Here is a 22,921-nt window from a genome sequence, read left to right on the forward strand (position 1 = left end):
GTTCCTAAATAGTTTTGAAAAATATTAAGCTCTGCACAAAGCACAAGAATTATATTTCCCCTAGGGGGTCTTCATTCTAATACAGGGTCATTTATTGATTCAGTGAGTCTAATAATGATAAAAACATGAAAAATCCCAATTGAGGGACATTCTACAGAATACCTGACTACTAATCCTTAAAACTATCAAGGAAAAGTCTGAGAAACTGTCACAGTCAAGAGGAGCTAAGCAGACATGATGACTAAACGTAACGTGGGATCCTGGATGGGATCCTAGAACAGAAAAAGGACATTAGGGGAATACTGAGGAAATAAGAATATAGACTTTAGTTAATAATAATGTATTAACATTGGTACATTAATTGTGATAAATGTACCACTGTAATGGAAGATAATAATAGGGGAAACTGGTGGGGTATATGGGAACTCTATAGTATTGTCACAATAATTCTGTAGATCTAAAAGTGTTCTAACATAAAAAAGTTTATTTAAAAAAAAGGAAAGCTACAAGAAAACATATTTCGGCTCAATTTAAGAATAGACTTTCTGAAAAGAAATAAAAGGCAACCAAATTAGAAAGGAAGAAGTAAATATATCTCTGTCCACAGACAACATGATCTTATGTATAGAAAACCCTAAACATTCTAGAAAAACTGTTAGAACTAATAAACGAATTCAGCAAAGTTGCAGGATACAAACCTAACACGCAAAAATCAGTTGCATTTCTATACACTAACAATGAACAATCTAAAAAGGAAATTAAGAAAACTATCCCTAGCTTTTACACTAGCATCAAAAATAATAAAATATTTAGAAGTAAACTTAACCAAGAAGGTGAAAGACTTGTACACTGAAAAGTACAAAATGTTGCTGAAAGAAATTAAAGAAGACACCAATAAACAGAAAGACATTCGTATTCATGGATTAGAACACTTAATATTGTTAAGATGTCAATACCACCCAAAGTAATCAATAAATTCAATGCAATCCATATAAAAAACCCATGTTTTGCAGAAATAGATCCATCTTAAAATTCATATGGAATGTCAAGGGACCGCAAATAGCCAAAACAATCTTGAAAAGAGGAACAAAGTTAGAGGCATTAGATGTCCTGATTTTAAAACCTCCTACAAAGCTACAGTAATAAAAAAAATTGTTGTCCTGGCATAAGGACAGACATATAGACCAGCGGCATAGAACAGAGAGCCCAGAAATAAACCCTCACATATATGATCAAATGATTTTCAATAAGGATGCCAAGAGAATTCAATGGGTAAAGGACAGTCTTCTCAACAAATGGTGCTGGGAAAACTGGATATACACATGCAAAACAATGAAATTAGACCTTTACCTTACACCATATACAAAAATTAACTCAAAATGGATCAAAGACCTAAATGTAAGAGTTAAACACTATAAAACTCTTAAAACACAGAGAAAAAGCTTCATAATATTGGATTTGGCAGTGATCTTTTGGATATGATACCAAAAGCACAGGTAACAAAAGAAAAAATAGATAAATTGGACTAAATCAAAATTAAAAACTTTTGTGCATCAAAAGACACAATCAACAAAGTGAATCTATGGAATAGGATAAAATATTTGCAAATCACATATCTGAAAAGGGATTAATATCCCGAATATATAAAGCACTCCTACAATTCAGCAACAAAGAAACAAAAATAACCCAATTTTAAAAAACAAGAAAAGGACTTGAATAGACATTTCTCCAAAGAACATAAAAGACAATGGCCAATAAGCACATGAAAAGATGCTCAACATCACTAACCATCAGGGAAATGCACATTAAACCCACAATGAGATACCACCTCACAAATGTTAGGATGGCTATTATGAAAAAAAGTAGAAAATAACAAATGTTGGAAAGGATGTAGATAATTTGGAACCCTTGTGCACTGTTGGTGGGAATGTAGAATGGTGCAGCCACTATGCAGAACAGTATGGCAGTTCCTCAAAAACATAAAAATAGAATTACTATACAATCTAGCAATTCCACTTCTGGGTATACACTCAAAAGAATTGAAAGTAGGGTCTCGCAGCAATATTTGTTCATAGCAGCATTATTCACAAGAGCCAAAAGGTGGAAGCAATCCAAGTATCCACTAACAGATGAATGGATAAACAAAATGTGATATATACATACAATGGAACATTATTCAGCATTAAAAAGGGAGGAAATTCTGACACATGCTACAACGTGGACGAACCTTGGGGACTTAATGCTAAGTAAAATGAGCCAGTTACAAAAGGACAAATAAATACTGTATGATTCCACTTACATGAGGAGCCTAGAATAGTCAAATTTATAGAGACAAAAAGTAGAACGGTGGTTGCCTGAGGCTAGGGGGAGGGGGAGAAGTGGGGAGTTACTGTTTAATGGGTACAGAGTTTCAGTTTTGCAAGATGAAAAGAGTTCTGGAGACGGATGGTGGTGATGGCTGCATAACAATGTGAATGTATTTAATTCCACAGAATTGGACACTTAAAAGTGATTAAGATGGCAAATTTTATATTATGTGTATTTTACAATTAAAAATAATAAAACAAAAGGAATGGGAGTGCTGGCATGGATTTCCTTTGAAGGTAGTTGCCTGTCCACGGGTATATGTAGGCAGAGTAATCTAGAAAATGTGATTAATGTATCAGATAAAAATGGTTTAGATGATCTCCTAGTTATTTCCAGAAGGCAGAAAACATTTGTGGCCAAGATGTCAATGTGAGGCTTACTGGGTAAACATACAAATAGGCTGATAGTACTTCTAAATTTTATTGTGATTTGCTGCACAAAGCCAGTGACACACAACTTACAACAGTTGTCTGCTCCTAGCAGGCAGTTAGAAATAGTGCAGTTGCTGGTTTACCTGATTCCATTATACACCTTTCAGTCCCAGGGAATCCTGCTGAACAAAGTATCACATATGCAATTTACACCCCCCAGTGACATGCACTATCTTACGCCTTGCCTTAGAACTAGTCCTGTGCACATATTTCTCCCTAATAGTTTCCCTGAAATAGGGGCTATTTTACTCACCCACCGCTCCACTGTTACTCTTACCACGTCCCTCCTCCCAGCTATAGTATCTTATACTTAGTAACTAGTCTTTAAGCATATTGTAATCTATGAGTGACTTCTAGCCTCAGGTAAATGGAAGGAGAGAGCTCCTTTAACACCCCTCCCAGAAAATGAGGGCCTGTCTCAAATCTCAAGGCAGTTCCAAACCACCCTGTGTGCCTTTATTGTATATTAAAGCTTCTCTCTGCCTGACTGTTGAGCTGGGACATTGGTCTTCTCCCGCCCTAGGACTGGAACTTACACAATTGGCTCTCCCGGTTCTCAGGCCTTAGGATTCAACCTGGAACTAAACCACTAGCTTTCCTGGGTCTCAGTTTGCAGACAGCATTTTGTGGGACTTAGACTCCATAATCACGTGAGCCAATTACTTATTATATATATATATCTCAATCCTATTGGTTCTGCTTCTCCAGAGAATCCTGACTAGTAGAGATCGGACCAAAAGTCGCCTTCACGACATTTAAGAAATTTGATCATAGATGAATCAAAGTTATGGGTCAGAAGTGTCACAGGGGAAACCAAGTAAAAGATGCAAAACCCAGTGGGATGAGTTTTAATCCCAGCTCAAAGATTAACTTTCTATTTGGCCAAAAGTCTCACTTGCTGACTCAAAAACAGCGGGGGGTGGGGTGAGGTTAACTAAATGAGTGGTTCCCAGCCTGAGGTCCCTGGTCATCTTAATGGACCACAAAAGTATCATTGGGATCCTCAAGTCATTTTCAATATTTCAAAACTTTAAGGAAAACAGAGCACTTAACTATATCATACAGCTGCCCCAATTATCTAAATGTCAAGTTTCTTTGCTTTTCCCTGGAATTACAGCAACCAAGCACAATAACAATGGTTATTCATGCTGATCAGAAGCTCTGATGCACACGTGTGTGTGTGCGCGCGTGTGTGTGTATGACCATGGAGAAGCTATTATTTAATAAATGCAGCCTTTTCAGGAGGAAGAAAACTCTCAGAAGCGCTGGGCCTTATGAAAAAAGATGGCAGAAGGGTTTAGGAGGGTATGAAAAGATTGAGAAGCACGGATGTAGTTGATCTGTGGCTGAGGTCTCTTGCAACTCTTCTGGGCTCTCACATCTACTTGCCTGTCTTGTCTTTCTCAGTAAGGACTTACCTGAGACACTGGAAACAGATGAATAATGGACTTCTTGGTCTGTCACTCTTCTTGGGCCTGAGGACAGCTGTGAGCCTCCTGTAGCCCCCCTATGCCCACTACACCCTTGCATTCAAACCTGATTGGTTAAGTGCGGGCCTTTGGATATGCAAAAAAACTGCAAGCTTTCCCACAGCCAAGCTGGTTAGCATGCAGGCAAGTTCTTCCGAGTTTAGATGCAGTAAGTGCCACTTCACATTTCCCGAAGACTCTTTTAGGTGTGGCAGGTTCAGACTTCACAGAGAAGTTGTCTGCCCAGTTTGAAGGGGAAATGCTACTCAGTGCCTAAAGCTACTCCTTCTTAAAGGCAGCTTTAGCTTAGCAGCTTTTGCTGGGGGGAGGGAAAATGGGTGTGGAAAGAAGCTCCCTTGTATTGAAACTTGAATCTGAGGGTAAACACAGCTGGGACTTGTTCCAACATTGGCTTCTATGACCTGGAAACAAGAGCACCCTACGCCTCAGCAAAATGCAGTTTGTTGACCCTCATCCTGCCTATTTCTAAACCTCAATCAACTGCAGAAATAAGTGTCTTTAAAAATAAAAGCTTTTGGCAGGGGGGAGGGTTCTTTTTAGAGGAATTTGTTTAATTATTTTGATTTAAAATCTTGAACATTCCCAATCCTGCAGTCCTCAATAATTCGCAGGTGTACATGCACACACACACACACACCCCACCCCACACCCAAGCTTGGGACAGAAATGCAGCCAGCCACTAGTGTGTCTCCTGGTTTCCAGCCCTGCATGAAAGAACAGAGCCCGGAACTGAAAAATTGAAACTGTCAAGCACTGCCGAACAACTAACTGCGAATTGACATTTGGGGGATGCAAAGAGAATCAGAGGCAGCAAGGATATGCTGTCAACAAATGAAACTGATTAAAGCAGAAGTATGGTGAACTTCAGTGGGCTAAGGTCCCGCTTTTTGAGACCCAAGACCAAGAATAATGGCGCTTTCATGTTTTTAAATTTTATTTTTTAATCTCAGCGTCATGCTTTTTTGCTGTGTGACCTTGAGTGAGTAGCTTAATCTCTCGGTGCTTCATTGTTTCAAACACATTGAACTGTCTAGAATGATAAACCATCACCTCTCTTTCTTCCAGCATGTCTTGATGGTTGAATGCAGTTTTGCGTGTATTACAATGAACACAACCAAAACCGTACTCAACAATTTTAATCGTGTTTGTGTGTGTAGAAGTGGTGTGGCTTTGTCAGGGATGGATGTCTCCCTCTCAGAGTAAATGCTGAAGTTTTAAAGGCTGTCATCCTCTTTGTGCTCCAGCTCTGGAAAAACTGAGCACCCCACCCCACCCATGGTGGGAAACAGCCACTGTCTTTTCCTCGGGGTCAATTCCTTTGAGCTGGGCAGTCCCAGAATTGGGTCCTTGTGGGCCTCAAGGGCTCTCTTATCCTTGGTTTGGAGGTGGAGGGATCTATCAGGGCATCTTAGTCACACCCCAAGCCATTTCAGAGCACAGAGTAACTGCTCTGAATGAATATTTCAGGAGAAGGAATCCTGGAAATGTCAATCTAGGTTTTGTTGTTGTCATTTTTGTTTTTCAGAAGAACAAGATCTGGTCAAAGGACATGAACAAACTTGCTGGGGAATATACCTTGGTCCTTGTTTCCTTCTCTTCAAAGTCCTCGCCTATGCTATTCTAATGGCTAAATAGCAAAATTGTGTCTTCAAAATTATTCACTATTCATTATTATTCATTAGCAAGATTTCAATGTACAAATCTGCCTTTTGAAAACTGTGCATTATGACATTATAATGTTAAGTGGAAAAAATAAGAAACAAAAAATGTACAGGAAAAAAGATTGAAAGATCAAAATACTAAAATGGGCAGTCTTTGATTTCTTCATTTTTCTACTCTTCTGTATTTCCCACACTATATTAAAATGGATTATTTTTATAATGGAAAATTGCAGTTTTAGGGGTTGTTTTTCCTCTTTTTGTCATGGAAAGGTTTTGTATACAGGACAGGGAGCCAGGTGTCTTGAGCACAATATTAACTGGACTTAGCAAGTGCTAAGACGTTTTCCTTCTCTGGGCCTCTGCCTCTGTTACTCCTTCATAAAATGGAGTAAGAGACTGACAATGAGGTATCTCTAGAGACCCTTCCAATTTTGCTCTTCAGTGTTTTATAGCCAAAATCACTGGGCTGTCTGAGCTGCCTACAGCCTTTGCAGATTGAGTCTATAGTAGAACTTTGAGCTCTCTGGTCTTAAGAGCTATCAACTGGTTGGACTTTCCAGTTTTCTTGTAATGTGATTATATATTATTTTATCATGAAACAGCATTGTACATGTCAGTGGCTCTAGGGCACAGTTCGAGTGGAAAAGGGGAATCTAAAAAGAAAAACGGAATAAATCTCCAAACAAGATGTTGAATGAATGAAAAGAAAACTAGTTGCAGAATGACACATAGATTAGGATGGGATGTTACTTACATAAATTAAGAAAAACACACAGAACAATTCTATATATTATTTATGGATATATATACACGCATATTTATGTATCTATAGATACACGTATATATATTTGTGTGTGTATATATATATATATATACACACACATATACATACATACGTAAAAGTATAAAAATAAAATGCAAGAGTACATACCAAATTCATATGTGCCTCTGGGAATGGATGGAAAGGAATGGATCCAGAAATAGGGGACAGAATTTAACTTGTCTGTAATGTTTTATTTCTCTCACTGGAAAAAAAATCTAAAACAAACTTTATGTTAAAAATGGTGGGGCCGGCCCGGTGGCATAGCAGTTAAGTGCGCACATTCCACTTCGGCGGCCCAGGGTTCACTGGTTCGGATCCCGGGTGCGGACATGACACCGAATGTCAAGCCATGCTGTGGTAGGCATCCTACATATAAAGTAGAGGAAGATGGGCACAGATGTTAGCTCAGGGCCAGTCTTCTCAGCAAAAAGAGGAGGATGGGCAGCAGTTAGCTCAGGGCTAATCTTCCTCAAAAAAGAAAGAAAGAAAGAAAGAAAAAAATGGTAACAGTTGTTATGCAACATGGTAAGTTCGAGAGATCTGCTGTACAACATAGTGCCTACAGTTAACAATACTGTATTGTACGCTTAAAAATTTAAGTGAGTAGATATGTTGTGTTCTCACCACAATAAAAAATGTTAAGTTTGTCGATTCTGAGTAGAGATCCAGGTGGTTTGTTATATAACCAATTGTCAGTGTTTATCGATACTTTTCTAATTATTCAAAATAAAAACATAAATCATTTTTAAAAAAGCAAAAGGTTGCATTATTTTCTATATTTTTCAAAATCTGTGAAATGTTCATGGATTATTCTGATAAATGATGAGTGAATTTAATTTCAAGACTAGGGAAATGGAAAAGAGAAAAAAGTAACAGGACAAAGAAAAAGGAAAGAGGGGAGTCACTGGGATTAACATAGAGAGAGGCCCTGGGTACCCCAGGAACTTTTTACCCAAAATTAACTAACAAATTCCTGTTCTAGACCATAAGCCAAAGATTTAACAACTGGACCTATTACAAGATGGGGGCTCCTAGGTGTTCCAGCCCCTATCACCCACCATGTGTATTTAAAACCTCACTCTGTTTCACTGATTTTTCTCCGGACAGAAACTTCCAGTGAGTCTCCTCCCACTACCTAGCCTTTCAGGGACAAATTTTCCATCTCAGTTTCCAAGGCGGCTGTTACAACACCACAAATCACCTTCTGCCATCCCTTCTTGAGCCAAATTCCTACTGGTTTCCAGGAATCATATGGGGAATATGGTTTTCTGAATTTATTCCCTCAGAGTACTCAGCTCACATCGTTTCTTAAACTAAATGTCTTACTACAAAAGCTACACCTACTGAAGATAAAGTTTTTCATTTTTCCCTACTGCCTTCCCCCAAGCTAAATCCCTGTCACAGACAGAAATGACATTTATCCCCCAACTCTGAAGAAAACTCAGTCATCTTGGCTCTTTGCTACATAATGATTGACAATTGAATCCATTTGCTTTTATCAACTCTCTCTCAGTTTCCTCCCTAGCCCCTTTTGTCAGCCCTTTCCCCCAGCCCTCCTTGATTTTTGTGGGCACCTCACAATAAGATGTTTTTGAATGGCTCTTCCCACCCCAACCCTCTGTACCCAGGAGCCATAGCCTCTCTTGGCTGATATAACTAAAGTGCTGGCTCCAGACTTTGTTCTCTAAGGGAAGCAATGACCTTGCATCCAGCCACACAATATGCCATGAAAGCAGCTGCAGTCAAACAAGATATGGATCCCGGGCAACATCAAGGAGAAGGTTGAAGGCTTTACTGATAAGTGAGGGGGGTAGGTTGGGAAGGTGGTCAGGAGGGGGAGGGGGAGTAAATGAGTAAATGGAATGGATAAATACAGGCGTCATGTGTTTGGAAGCAAGAATTCCCCTTACCTCACTGTTCAAAGAGACTACTGATAGGGCAATCTAAGGGAAGGGATCAGGGCTTGGCCTGTAATTATCTCTCTGTCCCTGATTTACAGTGTGGCTTTGGCCAACTCACTTTAAAGTATCTGAGACTCAGTTCTCTCATCTGGAAAAAGTTACCATCATGGAAACTGTTACTGTAGGAAAAGACTTTAGAGATCAGCTCTAGACCAAGCCCTCATTTCATAGTTTGAAAACTCTGAGGCCCAGAGAGGGGAAGCAACTTGTCCTATGTGGTCTTCGCTGTTTACCTTCCTAAGTCCATGAGGTTGTTTGTGAGGCCAAACGAAATAAAACATAGGAGCACTTTGACTCCTTTAGAAGAGAGGGTCGATAGAATTATAAGGTGTTATTATTGGCAGCCTCAGTGCCTATGGCCCCTTAACATAACTCTGTCTCCTGAATGAAGACACACCAGTCTGAGTTTTCACTTTCTCAGGACCACTGAACATACAGCTATCTCCCTCAGTTAGCCATCTCAGCAACAAGCTCAGACAGCAGCTCTCTGCTCTGTCATCCACTGCTGCCTCTCCCATCTCAGGCTGTTCCAGCTGCTTGAGCACTCCTTCTCCGTGAGGGTGTGGAAACAGCTGGTCTCCCTAGCATCCTCCTCTGGGCCCGTTGTGGCCAATGGTACCTTACACCATGTGACACCCAGGATTTCAGCGCCATAAGTAGATGACATGGAGCAGGGAGAAGCTCATTACAAAGGGCCTCATAAAGGGTTATCGGGAGTGAGGTTAAGAGGCATGCAGATCAGAAAAAGGCTGAGGAAGTCCAACAGGACAGAAGGCAAAATAAAGAGGATACCTAGGATCACACTTCTTCCAGGGCATATTATGCTAAAATTGTTTTTCATTTAAAAGAATAATTTGAGGGTACTCTTGTCTAGTATATGACCTGGCTGTCTGAGGCAGGCCTCTGGATTCTTCACTCTAATAAACTGAATTTTCAGAAAATAAAGGAATCCCATTCCTGATGTTAGCTGCATCCACTTTAGGCTTCCGTTAATCAATGGTACTCAATGCTGGAAGATATCGAAGTCATACCTGAGGGTAGAATGGTAAAGGTGAAAACCAAAAGGGAGAGATTAGTCTACCTACCTGATTTTCAGCATCTTTCAGTGGTTGGCTAGAAGTGACTTGGCCTTGATGAATCATGAATCTTTGGGATGAACAATATCATGACATCACCACCTTATCTGGACAATAAACAAATGAGTCTTTCCATTTATCCAGGTGCTAAATTATAATTATATGTAGCTACCAAAGCATTATTGAAATAGGGTAAAAAACAGTGGCTTATAGGAAAAGGGTGAGATCAATGGCAAGGAAGAATGATTCCAGGTTCTCTTCCCAGATCTGCATAGCAGTGTCCTGATCCTTTGGCCCCTCTGCTTAAGTGGTGACCACTGTCTTTAAAATTAAGCTGCATATTTGGAGCCTTCTTGAGAGACAAAGTAACAAATTGGGATTTTGGTTGCTCCCACTATTATCATCTCCATATCTCTGAGTGATAGACCAGGCACACTCATCTCTTCCCCACAGATATACATATGGAAGAATATAGTTGAGCCATGGTCTAGGATTTAGCCACTGATACCTTGGCCTTGGGTTATAAAGCATGTCTCTCTATCTCTTTATAGCCTAACTTTCAAACTGCTTCTTCCTCAGATGAGTATGTGTTTTTGTTTAGCTTTAAGTCAAACCACATGAATCTGAAAAAAACACTTTAGGCACAACTCCCCTTCCTTTCACCTATTTAGCCAAATGGATTTGACTGTCATTTATGAAACATCTTAACATTTCAAGGCCACAGCTTTGCACAAATAGGATTTGCTATGGGAAAAGGCAACATGACTTATCTACCACCCATACAACACACATTTAATAAACAATGGGTACACCTCTTCCCTTGCCAAGAGGTACAGTACATAGGCAGTCCATAAAAACAAGCACACAGAGATGTATATACAAATATAGAGAGCCAGTAGGGGGAAATGTTACTGAGCTTCCCCAAGGGGAGATTGAGAACACTGAATCTACATTGAGGACACCCCTACAAATCTAAGCAAAGAGAGATTTGAGAAGGCAAGAGTTATGCCAGTGCACAAAGAAGCTGTGTAACAGGGTCTACTGACTCTCTGAGCCTTGGACAAAAAGTTCCAAGTCAACATGGAGCTCTGTGAAGGACAGAGCTCTTTCACAAATACCCTCCCACTTGGCTGAGCATATTGGAAGTCTCCAGGATCAGAACATTGGTGCCACCAAGATGCCAAACAAACCCTAGATTCTACAAACCAAATGAATACCCTTTTCATAACCTACTCTTTTCTGTTAATATTTCCTTAATCAATGGTTACTTCAGTCACGGAAGTAGAGTTTTTTGCCATGAATAAACAATCTAACTTCTCTCCAATGGCAAAGACTTTCCATTTAACCAAATGAAGTACAGGAATCTGCAGCATGTCACTCCACCTCTCTTACCAGGATTGAGAGGGAAAAACTTGGTTAATACTATGGTATAGTTTCTACCAGCTCTACTGGGTCCATATTATCCAGCTGAGTTCCCTGTACCCCTATCTCTCTAGTAGTCATAGCACCTCAGGTTTTGGAACCAAACCCCAGCTGTAGACCTCAGATTCAATAACTAAGTCTGTTTTATTTTACCTGTGCCACAGTATCTAACCCCAAACTTCAATTCTTATAGGATCAAGCTCCCTTCTGCACCCCCAGTCTTCCTAAAACAGTGACGGAAATGTTCTACATCTGTGTTGTCCAGTATGGTAGCCACTATCCACATATGGCCATAAAGCACTTGAAATGTGACTGAATTCCAACTTCCACCCAGCAGTAGTGAGAAACCCTGTCCTCCAAGTATGAACAGAGGCTGAGTGGAGAACCTGGACTTCTACTTCCATCTGGCAGTAACAAGGCAGCATACTCCCTTCCCCAGCTGGAGCAGTGTCATAAAAAGCTAGCTAAAACAAAAGGTTTAAATAAGATCCAGAGTCTCATAATATACTACAAAAATGTCCAAGTTTCAGTCAAAAATCACTCATCATATCAAGAACCAGAAAGATCTCAAACTGCATGAAGAAAAGCAATCAACAGATGCCAGAGCCAAAATGACAGGGATGTTAGAATTATCTGACTATTATCCGATTTTAAAGGAGCCATGACAAAATTGCTTCAATAAGAAATTACAAACACTCATGAAACAAATGAAAAACAGAAAGTCTCAGCAAAGTAATAGAAGATATATGGAAGAACCAACGGAAATTTTAGAAATAAAAAATATAATAACTGAAATTTTAAAAAATCTCAACAGATGGGCTCTAGAGCAGAATGGAAAGGACTGAGGAAAGAATCAGCTAACTTGAAGATAGAACAATAGAAATTATCCAGTCTGAATAACAGAGAAAAATAGACTGAAAAAAAAGAGAACAGGGCCTCAGGACCTGTGGGACTATAAAAAAATATCTAATTTTCCTGTCATCAGAGGAGGCCTGAAACAATACAATAAAGAAAGCAGGCCAGAAAAAGTATTGAAAGAAATAATGGCTGAAGACTTCTCAAACTTGGCAAAAGACATAAACCTATGGATTCAAGAAGCTGAGAGTATTCCAAACTGGATAAACCCAAAGAAATTCATTCCAAGGCACATCATAGTCAAACTTCTGAAAACTAAAGGCATTAAAAAAAAGATCTTGAAAGCATTGAGGAAGAAATGATGCCTTACCTACAGGGGAAAAAGCAATTTGAATGTCAGCAGATTTCTCATCAGAACCCATGGAGGTCAGAAGGAAGTGGCACAACCTTTATCAAGTGCTGAAAGAAAACAACTGTCAACTCAGAATCCTATATCCAGTGAAAATATTCTTCAGGAATGAAGGAAGGATCAAGAAATTCTCAGATGAAGGAAAACTAAGAAAATTGCTGCCAACAAAGTTACATTAAAAGAATAGCTAAAGTAAGTTCTTTAAACAGAAAGAAAACATAAAAGAAGGAATCTTGGAACCTCAGGAAGGAGGAAAACAACAGAAAGAGTAAAAGTAAGAGTAAATACAACTGACTTTGCTTATTCTGAGTTTTCTAAATTATGTTTGACAGTTGAAGCAAAAATTATAACACTGATGTAGTTCTAATTATATATAGAAGAAATATTTAAGACAATGGCATTATAAATGAAAGAGGATAAAAGGACTTAAAAAGAGGTAAGGTTTACTAAAACAGGTAAAATGTTGATACTTGTGGACTGTGATAAGTTATGTATAAGCACTCTGGAAAACAGTTTTTCAATTTCTTAAAAAACTAAACCTACACTTAGCATATGACTCAGCAATCACACTCCTGGGCATTTTCCCCAGAGAAATGACAACTTGTGTTCACACAAAAATCTGTACACTAACCTGCACAGCTTTATTTGTAATAGCCAAAAACTGGAGACAACCAATACGTCCCTCAACAGGTAAATGGTCAAACAAACTGATACATTCATACCATGGAATACTGTTCAACAGTAAAAAGGAATGTACTGTTTATACACAAAACAGCTGGGATGGATCACGAGGGCAGTATGCTGAGTGAAAAAAGCCAACCTGAAAAAGTCACAGACTCTATGACTCCATTTATAAAATATTTGTCAAATGACAAAACTATAAATTTAGAAAAATGATTAGTGATTGCCAGGGGTGAGAGATAGTGGGGGTGAGGGGGGTAAGTGTGACTATAAATACAAGAAAAGGGTAGCAAAAGAGAGATGTTTTGTGGTGATGAAACAGTACTTTATCTTGATTGTGGTGATGGTCACACAAATCTACACATGATAAAATGACATAGAACTAGACACACTCATTGTTCCAATGTCAAGTTTATGGTTTTGATCTTATACTATAGTTATGTAAGGTGTAACTACTGGGGAGAACTGAGTGAAGGGTACATAGGACCTCTCTGTCCTTGCAACCTCCTGTGAATCTACAATTATTCCAAAATTTGAAAAACATCAAGTCACAGTGGTAGGCAGAGTAATAACACTCTCAAGTAGTCCATGTCCTACTCCTAGAACCTGTGAATATGGTAGGTTATATGGCACAAGGGGAATTAAGGTTGCAGATGGAATTAAGTTTGAAAATAAACTAACCTTAAGATGGAGAGACTATCCTGTATCCAGCTGGACCCAATGTAATTACAGTGGTCTTTAAAAGTGAAAGAGGGAGGCAGAAAAGTGAAAGTCAGAGAAGGAGATGCAACACTAGGAGCAAGACTGAAGTGATACGATGTAATAAATCAATCTACCATCGCTGACTTTGAGGATGGAGGGGGACAACAAGCCAAGAAATGTGGGCAGACTCTAGAAGCTGAAAAAATCAAGGAAATGGAATTTCTCCTATAGCCTCCAGAAAGGAATGCAGCCCTGCCCACCCTTTGATTTTAGCCCAGTGAGGCCTATTTCAGATTCCTGACCTCTAGAACTGTAGGATAATCAATTTGTTGTTTTAAACCACGAAGTTTTTGGTAATTTGTTACAGCAGCCATAGAAAACTAATACAATCACCAAGTAGGGGTTAAAAACTAACCCACTCAAAGATGGACAACTGGCTTTTTGCAGAGTACATTCAACTCATTAGTCAGAAGTCAATAACTGTGGTATAATCTTATGTCAATGATCAACACATCATAGCTAATGCTATTTGCAATTCCACATCACTAGTGATAGCAATGACAGAAATCTTGCCTTAGAATTGCAAGGAAAAGAAACATGTTACTCCCTATTAAATGGGGCCTGTTAAGCCAATGTAGAAATAAGAACTGAAGCATTTGTGCCACGGAGGCTGGAAATCTTGTTTCAACTTAGCTAGAGATACCTGTTTGCCAAGGAATTTCCTGATGTGTGAGGAAAACAGGGACTCTATACTTATTTTCTAACAGGGAGAATATAGAAATAATAGAAAAATGCATCAAATTAGAAAAAAGGTGGGGTAAATTAATACAGATGGTAAAAAGACCCAGCTAGGAACAAAGCAAATTGCCTGTAAGACAGGAGAATCTGTTTTACTCTTTTCTCTATCCTTAGTATCCCAGTGCTTAGCACAGAGTAGATGCTCAATAAATGTTTGCTGAATTGAATTAGAAATGATCTTTAATGGATCCTTCCAGATTTAGGATTCTATTAGCCCTCATACTCTGCCACACTCCAAACTGCTAAACAAGAAGAAAGAGACAGGCAATAAACATTTATTCACGGATGGGAATACCACCTATTCCTACCACCCCAGCTGCAAGGCACAGATATGACATATATTCATGTTTGCAGAATTAAGGAGCTCTGCCTTTAATATACGATGTTAGGGTTCCAAGGTGGCTAATACTCCAAAAGACCCATGAGTGCCAAGGGTCCTCATGAAGATATCTGGACACCACCTCCCTCTCTGACTCCACCACCTTACCTAACAATAGGTACTAGCAAGAGTTCCATATTCTTGTCAAGACCATTGACTAAGAGAAATACATAGAGATAGAGAGACAGATGAAAGAGGGACAGATGGGAACAGGCAAGCCAGAGTGAGCTTTTATGAAATATATTTTATATATTTATAATGAACTTGTGAACAGTGAGTGCTGAACAGACATTTTTAAGAATCTGAAAATTGACAAGTCAAGGATTTGGGAAACTAGCCTTGACTTGGTTTTGGTGAGAATAGTAATGTCAAAGTGAGTGTTAAGTGACTCTTTTTCATAATAAAAGATGCCCATGAAGGCTAATCAGAAAAGTGCTTAGAACAGTAGCTAAGAGCTGTGCAGTATAAGTATACTAATAACAGGCTTTCTTGAGAGAGCCATTTTCATGGCTTCCATTTCAAGCTACCGTGACCATGACAGCCATGCAACAGGAATTCTTGTAACAATTGGGCAAAGGCTAGTGCAGAGGTTTTCCACTCACAATGCATGGTTGGACTTCCTGAAAATGTATGCAAGTGTCACATATGTAAATGTGCACTTTTCTGAAGAGAGTATCCTTGGCATTCATCAAATTTTCACAGGGCTTCATGCCAAAAAAAAAAAAAGGTTAGGAACCACTAAGCTAGATGGTGATGGCTCATTTTTTCTACTCCCCTACTCAGTAAAGCATGTCTTCAGAATGTGTTCCAGTTATTTAGTAACTAAAGAGACAGCAGGTCTCTGTTAAAGCAACTTGCTGAGACCTGGTCTCTGGGTTAATAAATCACATGCATGCACGGAACAACGTGGCAAATACTGAGAAGGAGGACACAAAGAATTTAGTGGCACCACAAAATTTAGGTTATTGCAACAGGCAGGAAAGAAAAGATCACTATTGACATTTTGACTCAAACAAACAAGTTCACATGTGTATCTCACTTTCTGGGTCATCCCCTGCCAGTCCACCAGGTTCCGCATAATCTCCCAAGCCCTAGATACCAGCCGACAGGTATGTGTTCAGGAAATGTGGACTCATTTTGACATTGGCCTAAGTAAAGCTTAATTACGAAGGAGAAGCTTGAAAACACTTACAAAAGCAACTCTAAATGGCTCCACACTTTCTTCTTGTCTGCATTCTTTCTTTTTCCATAGCAGGCCAGATTTAGCCTGTGGGGCATAGTTTCTTTTGACCCTAGCTCTAGATCAATGAAAGCCAATTATGGATACTTATGACTAGAAGGCAGTTTAAAAGCTTATCTTGTCCATTACAGAAAAGGCAAACGGGAATATATGCAATATAAATATATATATTTATATTTTATTTATATATCTATATATTTGGCAAGACCACAAGCAAACTATTCTGGACAGAGAGTGTTATCTGTGCACCTCTCAAAACATATTCTAAAAAGAATAATTCACACTTCCACTGGTAACACCTTCTTTTGTCTTACAACTACCACGGTCAGGATGATATTTCTAAACTGAAATGTCTCCTGACATGCTTTAAGCTTACTACCTATTACCAGTTTTCCATGAAAGTAAGAACAACCACTCTCCAGCATGCAGACAGCACCTCTTCACATGTGTTTGCGCACGTGTATGTGTGTGTGCGTGCACGCACGCACACACACACATTTTGGAGAGATGTCTCTTTGGGCCCAATAATTCAATTCCATCAAGCCCAAAGGCTGAATCATTTCTGGGATCTAATCCTCCAGAAAGACTTCTTAGCTAGAAAAGTAACAGGCCGAGCCAGTTAAGGGACTACGACATCTTCAAAGCTCATTATCCCCCCAAGTTTTACAAATATAACCATCTTGCTAAATCAAGAAGTACAGTTTGATTTAAATGTTGCTTATAGTTAGGGTGACCACAGAATTTTTTGTCCAAGCTGGGACACTTTTTTTTTTTTAAAGATTTTTATGTTTTCCTTTTTCTCCCCAAAGCCCCCCGGTACATAGCTGTATACTCTTAGTTGTGGGTCCCTCTAGCCGTGGCATGTGGGACGCCGCCTCAGCGTGGCCCGATGAGCAGTGCCATGTCCGCGCCCAGGACTCGAACCAACGAAACACTGGGCCGCCTGCAGCGGAGCGCACGAACCCAACCACTCGGCCACGGGGCCGGCCCCTAACCTGGGACACTTTTGAGGGTGAAATAAGTATGCTGGGACAACAGGTATAAATCACAACATATGGCCACCCTACTTATAGTCCTCCAAAGAGGAAATGCTTTAACTTCCCCCAAACAAAACAAATCTCTATGCCTGTTCTCAACGAAGGATGGCTTGGTTCTACTCTAGCAGTCAGGCCCATGGTATAATCCTGGCCTCTAACCTCTAAATCTCCTCAGGTTAAACATTAGGAGCAGCTTATTGCTTAGGCTAGTTGTGTAATACTTGAAATGGGGTACTGAGGAAGAGAAGTGTAACTTTTTAAATGGGGTTTGGGGGTGTTTGCGAAAATAGAGAATTTTTCATACCAAAATCATCTTACTGGGGATAGATAAAATGACCTATTGAAGTGCCTTGTAGGAAAATAGAAATTATGTACATAGTAGTGTATCCCAAAGACTTCAGCCCTTTTTCCACCAGAAAACGAGGGAGGGAAAGACATTAGGTCATAGTGCTTATCTACAGAAAAAGAGACCAAAAAGAGCATGTTCCCTGACAGAGGCCTGCAAATCACTGTGGGCAATGAGGGTCTGGAGGGAAGAGAGACAAAGAGGGTCCTCATCCCTTACTTTGTACTCAGCCCAGAAAAGGCCTTACCATCACTAAAAGGCAGCTTCCCCCTGCCCCCCACTCTACTCTCCTGGCTGATCCCACCCCAGACCAGATTTCCCCAAGGTTGTGATGTGTTTACTGTTGCACAAGGCCGGTGTTGTGTGAGAAGACAGGAATGTTCACTTCTGCCTAAAATGAAATTTCTGAGCGAGAGAAAAGGTCTGAAGTTAAAGGTAGCCTCAAGTGATGTGGTCTTGTCCAGTGCCCTTTGTTTTGTTTCCAAGCAGCCCTGGAGAAGTGGCAGGAAGAGACCAACAAGTCCTTTGTGTCTAATGCTATGTCCTTGGGTTTGAAAAGGTGCTTTCTGGTGGAGAAACTGTCAGGAAGCTAGCTGATGGGCAACTTTTCAGAGGACGTAAAAGGGAAAAACATATAAAGAAATTAAAACGTCCAAACCTGAAATCTTTAAGATGGGAAAAGCAGGGAAGCCCGATGACCTACTCCTTAGTATATCACTTCCCTTCCCCATCATCCACTTTGGTCCTTCTCTCCTTTTTCTTACTGGAAGCCGGAAAACTTAAACCATGTATGTACCACCAGATAAATAAATTTAAAGATAATGTAAGAGAGTCAAAGGCCAATTAGAATCTCCTTTTCTCCCCTCACTAAGGGATTTGGAGGAAAAAAAAAATATTTACTAGAACTGGACTAAGGAACAGAGAACTGCAATCAATACTTCTTTGGTTAGGGTAGTTTCTCTCCTAAGCAGATACTTCCGTGAGACCAGGACCTCCACAGTGATTGTGTCATAAATCCATGAGCACATCTTTGAGTGTTTAAAATCTAGCACTTATGACTTTTCTCATCTCTCTTTTCCCACCTCCCAAACACAAGCGACAGCACCACATCTTTAGTTCTCTCTGCTCACTGGGGAGTTTACAGGTGATCAGAAGATTGTGGAAAAAAGAAAGAGAAGAGAGACAGATTGAGTAAAACAGACAGAAAGCAGCAGTGTTCTGCACTTGTTTTACTTTGACAACAGAGTGCTATAAGTTTGCTTATGTGTGTGTTTGTGTGTTTTAGAAAGCACTGATGCATTGAAGATTTACTCACTGAACAGGTTGATTTATTTAACAGACTTGACATATGTCAAATTCTATCATGTGCTTACATAATTGTTACCCATTTATCAGAGCTGTTATTTAGCCAAATATTTGTTTTAAAAGTATTTTCCTTTAAGTGACGTTCTCTAGTCCACTGCACAATCAATCCATGGTTCATTTTAATTATGTTATGTTATAACAACAGCTATTTGGTAGAGGCCTCTGAAATCTAATCTTCCCAGGGCCATTTCACCTCTACCCAAAATCTATTCCTTTTTTTCCTAGTAATAAATTTCCGTTAAAATCGCACCATAGGGAAAATTTTAAAAATATGTACAACGTTATGGTATTTTACACTTGATTTCCAAAAAAAAGTAGTTTCTTAACATACTGTTAAAATCACAGATTTGAATACTGTTAACCTAAAAAACTGATCGTAAGGACAAAATGAGACAATTTGTGTGTGTGTGTGTGTGTGTGTGTGTTTGTGTGTGTGTGAATGTGTGTCTGTGGGGTATGGAAGGCTGGTTGGGACAGCCAGGGGAGGGCTAGGTGGGTAATTAGAATAAGAGACAGTAAACGGGGTCCAATTTCAAGTCTTAAATTTTGTTGAATCACCCTACTCCATCTGAACACATGTGCACAAAAATCTTATTTTTTCAACTCAAATGTATGCAATCTATCTAGGTTCTGTGGGAGGTAAAATATTGGAAGGTATTTCCAAGAAACAAAAATGTCTAACCACTAGCTGCCATAGTTGGTTTGAGTTTCTCTATTGTAAATATGCCCTTTGCAAAAGCAAGAGGCTCGTTTTGACCTCCCAGGTCAAGGAGAATGGGGACTAGGAAAGATGTGGTGGGGGAGAGAGGAAGGGAAAATCCCACCACCACACAAGTAAATCTTTGACCTAGTAAGCAAACACATTTTTGTTGTTACTGCTGGGTAAAATGTACAAGTCTTCCAGAAATTAGACACTGTAATAAAAATGTACTAGCCCAAATTTAAATTGCTCACTAGACAGATGGTTAATTATATTCACAGCCACATATTTCACTGGGATAGAGTTTCAGACGCTCAGCCAGTTTTATTTGATTAGCCAGTTTCCCAGTTAATATGTAAAATGACAGTTACTTAGGGGTTTTTTGTTCCCTTCTAAAAATGTATTTTAAATAAGTGTAAATTCTCCTCAGCCAAGAGAACGTCATTGCCGTAAATAAAACGTTTGGTCATATGTTACCCCATGGGACAAGACGTAAGGAAGATTCACCCCCCAAAACCCAGATGGTCTGTGTAGTTCAGAGAAGACCACTGGAGCACCTTTTCTCGCCAAACAAAATATTTCAGGAACTATTAGCACACTCTGCTCCTCCACCAGAAACGAGTGAGGAGACACTCAAATCCCAGGTCAAAGTGCTTGAGATGCTTTTTAAAAACAGCCCTGGCAGCCCTACACACAAATCACGTCTTTTCAGATAACAGTCTAGAAAATGGAACGTTAGGAAAAGGCCACATAGCTAAGTATACTGCTGTGCACAGAATTCAACGAAATGCTGGGGTCAAAACCCAGAAGCAAGATACGAAACCCATTTATTCCAAAATGCAACCAGAAGCTCGACAAAAATCAAGTGTGCTGGTGTCAAAATGGGGATGTCAATTTTTTTTTTTAACTTCGAAAAAGAAAACCTTGCGCTGGTGATTCGGTCCTTCACGAATCAGACAGACAGAAGCAGTCATGCTGAAACCACTGGATTCCTCAGCAGAAGGGCGCCAACTCAGCGGCGCCTTTTCCACACTTTCCCGGAGCCGGGCCCGCTCCCCGCGCCAGCTCCCGGCCTCCCCGCCCCACCGGGTGTGCGAGACCCGAGCAGACGGCTGCTGCGGGGCGCGGCGGAGCGCAGCGCCAGAAACCACGCAGGGAAGCATCAACTCGACTGTCACTGAGAGCGGGAAGGGGCCGCGGGCCAATTTCCGCAAAGGTGACAAGCTGGGCGAGGCTTGGGAGGGCCCCCAACTTATACCTACCCGCGGCCCCGGTCGGGCGGCGCGTGCTCGGGGGCGCTCTCTGGCCCTCAGGGCAGCTCTGCGCGCGCGGGAGGCGCCAGAGCCGGCGCTTCGCACCTTGGCCGCTTTGGCCCTGGCGCCCGGGCGCAGTCGCAGCGTGGGTTTTCCCGCTCGCGCCGAAGCGTGCGGTGTCTCTGCCCGCTCCCCGGTCAGGATCTCCCTGGGCACCAGCCCAAAAGGAGGCTGCACTCTGCGGGTCCCCGCTGGCCGGCTGTGTGCGTGCGACGCGGCGGCCCGGCCCGCTCGCCTCCCCTCCCCCCCGCCCCCGGCGCCAGCACAGAGGCCTTTCCTAGATTGCAGTGCCTGTCAGGGCTACTCGGGATCTCTCGCCCTCGCCGCCTCGCTTCCTCGTACACAGACACACACATGCACGCCATTCTCACACTGACGTCCTCCCTTCCGTTTTTCCTTCCTCCTCTTCTTGCTCGGCGTCCCCCAATTCGTTCCACCCTCTGCCGCCGCCACCCCTGCAAGCCGGGGAGCCGGCGAGAAGGCCAGGGGGCTGGATGGCAGCGCTCGTACTCACCTCACAGGCCGACTCCCGAGGCGCACGTCGCTGGCGGGCTCAGGCAGCGGGCGCCGGAGCTGGCGCGGCCGCCGTCAACGCTGGGCTGCCGCCGCCGCCGCCGCTGCTCGAGCTGCCGCCGCCGCCGCCGCTGCTACTGCTGCCGCCGCCGCCGCCGCCTCTGCCTGAGCTCCATGCGCCGGGCCCGCCAGGTGGACGCGCCTCTCTCCCTCAGGCGCCGCCGCCGCCGCCGCCGCGCTAGATGGAGTCAGAGCTGTGGGGCTCTCTCGCCCTGAAACTCAGCGCCTCAGCGGCTGCCGGCTGCTCCCGCGGTCCGCGCTTCGCGGGCAGCACCGCTCGCTCGGGCCGGGGCTACCTCAGCAGCAGGCTGCGCGCGCGGCGCTGAAGCCCGCTCGGTGCGGTGGCTGCAGTCGTCCGCGGGAGGGAGAGGGAAGGAGGGCGGCTGCCACTGTCGCTATCGCTGTTAAAGCTATTGCTAAATGCTGCTACTGCCGCTACTGCTACTGCTGTGGCGGCGGCGGCGGCGGCTGCTGCTGCTGCTGCTGCTGATGCTACTGGTTTTCCTTCCCGGGTTCTCCCCCTGCCTGGTCCCCCTCCTCCCCCCTTTCCTCCTCCCCCCCTTCTCCTCCCTCCGCCGCTTTTCTCAGAGCCTCTGCGGACGCTGCCTGGTCTCCGCTTCTCCCCGGGCTGCCTCTGCCCATTCAGAAAGGTGCCCAGAGTGGGACTGCCTCGGCTGCCACCATCGCTATTGCCCCTGCCATTGTTTCCTCCAACACGGCTGTTCTTGCTGGACGCGTTCCCCCCTCTACCTTCCTTCCCCACCACAAGCCTCCCTTTCCTTCCCACTCTCTCTTTACCCTTTCTACGGTCCCTTCCCCATGTGCCCCCTCCCACTCTGTCCGTCTGTCCTTCCCGCCCCTCAGGCGCCCGGGAGCGCGCACTGCGCGGCCACCTGTAATAAAGGGCGCGCACCCCCCTTCCCCACCCCCACCCCCACCCCGCCCCCCACTCGCATCCTTGCAGCCAGCCCAGTCCACGACGCCAGTGGCGTGTTGTTCCCCGGGCAGACACGCAGCTGGACACTACTCTCCCATGCCTTATGGGGCAGTTATGTGTACAGATAGGGGCGCTCTGAAGTTTGGGGAAGAATATTTCAACGGCTTCTTCTACCAAGCATCTAACCATTCAACCTCTGCCTACCCTTAACTTCAGAGCCTAGGCCCTCAGGAGGGTGGGTCGTGTTGGAAGGGTAGGTCATTCCCCAAAGAATTGCCGAGAGGTGTTTTTTGGAATAAAGAAGGAGAAAAGAAGGGAACATGAGAATGCCGGGAAGGAAATGGGATCTGCCTGA

The 22,921-nt window shown here is 42.2% G+C and overlaps 1 protein-coding gene across 2 annotated transcripts in view; it reads right to left on the reverse strand.

The window, feature by feature from the left end:
• Window positions 1-22,135, reverse strand: part of NEXMIF (neurite extension and migration factor) — a 112,709-nt gene extending 90,574 nt beyond the window's left edge. For both annotated transcript variants that reach the window (XM_070502634.1, XM_070502633.1), the window contains exon 1: window positions 21,571-22,135. The gene's annotated coding sequence lies outside the window, so the exon portion shown is untranslated. The remainder of the gene's footprint in view (window positions 1-21,570) is intronic.
• Between the last annotated feature and the right edge of the window lie 786 nt (window positions 22,136-22,921).

Source organism: Equus asinus, chromosome X (assembly GCF_041296235.1).
Source record: "Equus asinus isolate D_3611 breed Donkey chromosome X, EquAss-T2T_v2, whole genome shotgun sequence".
Taxonomy (NCBI): Eukaryota; Metazoa; Chordata; class Mammalia; order Perissodactyla; family Equidae; genus Equus; species Equus asinus.